The sequence below is a fragment of the Glandiceps talaboti genome, chromosome 9 (genome assembly GCF_964340395.1).
Source record: "Glandiceps talaboti chromosome 9, keGlaTala1.1, whole genome shotgun sequence".
Taxonomy (NCBI): Eukaryota; Metazoa; Hemichordata; class Enteropneusta; family Spengelidae; genus Glandiceps; species Glandiceps talaboti.
The window spans coordinates 7,772,791-7,774,208 of record NC_135557.1 but is presented as its reverse complement, the minus strand read 5'-3'; positions in this window follow the sequence as shown (position 1 = coordinate 7,774,208).

Genomic DNA, 1,418 nt, shown 5'->3' with positions numbered 1-1,418 from the left:
TATTAAAATTTTAATATTTGTTTATGCAAGCTGATGTAAGTCAGATTTATGGGTGTTTATGATTGAAAATGATATTTTTTTACTTATTTTCTGATACCAGCTATAAATTTTCTTTGATTTAAATATATATAACTGTGTGAATGCCAAGTTGCCAGTAATCATTTTCCTATTTAGCAGATTTTTTTGAGAATTTCATTCAAAATAGATATTTTAGAATTCTCCTCTGATACCAGTGACTGGATAGCTTTTTTGTTTGTTAAATGTTTATTTAGTAATTTTCTGTTTTTGGCAGATATTTGGTGCTTGTACAGTAAAATAGCACTTCTAGCATGATGAATGACAACTAAAGTAATGAACAATTTTTACCACTCACAGAGAGACTAAATGTATTTGTATAGGCTAATGATGGTGGTTGTTAGACTAGACTTTAGTAGGGAAGATTTTGACCTTTGTTCATAGGTGATGTTGATATCTGATGAACTACAATTACTTCGCTATTTTGGTCAACCTTATCTGTAGCAAAGTTGAGCTGTTTCTACACAATGATATCATAGATTTACCTTATCCGTCTCCTGGACCTGTACAATTTACTCAACAAAATTAATAAAACCAGCGGAGCTCTTTCGACCACTATATGGCATGTCTAGAATATACCCAAAGAATAGATTTGTAAAAAAAAAACGAGCTCCCGAATCCCCTTGTAAAATCGTAGCCATGTGTTTATTTAACATGTTTATTTAATAGTAAGAGAGCCCGACCCTTGGAGAGCTGACCTTCGATGCGGATCCGCCTATCCTCAGAATGATGGAAGTCCAACAGAATGTGACCCTAATTCAATACACCCATGTTGCTCAACTTCTTCTTGGTGTGGTAACACTCCGGCTCACTGCGAATGCAATGGATGCATTAGTTATAAAGGTATTGTATATATATATATATATATATATATATATATATATATATATATATATATATATATATATATATATATATATATATATATATTAGTATTTAAGGAGACACAAACTGGCTTTAAATCTTTTTTTCCTTCATTTGTCTTCTATGACACTGTATTTGTCTGTCTTTTGACATTGTTATAACAGTTTGTTATGGTAGTAGTGATTTCCTCAATATTTTGTATATGACTAAAGACTTAAGTCATTATATAGCTTATAAACTATCTTAGTACCATATTTGAGTAAAATGCAAATAATGGTTATATTTCAGTAAATAGCATAGCGCGATTAACATCTCAATATGAACATTCAGATAAATGAAAAAATCGAATGAGAGGAGAGTGGCATACAGTGAGAAATATGAACATTTAAATAAATGACTAAATAAAGAAATGGAATGTCATAAATTTTTACTGAATGTTGCAAGCAGAAATTATGGCCGAACTACACACAGTAATCACA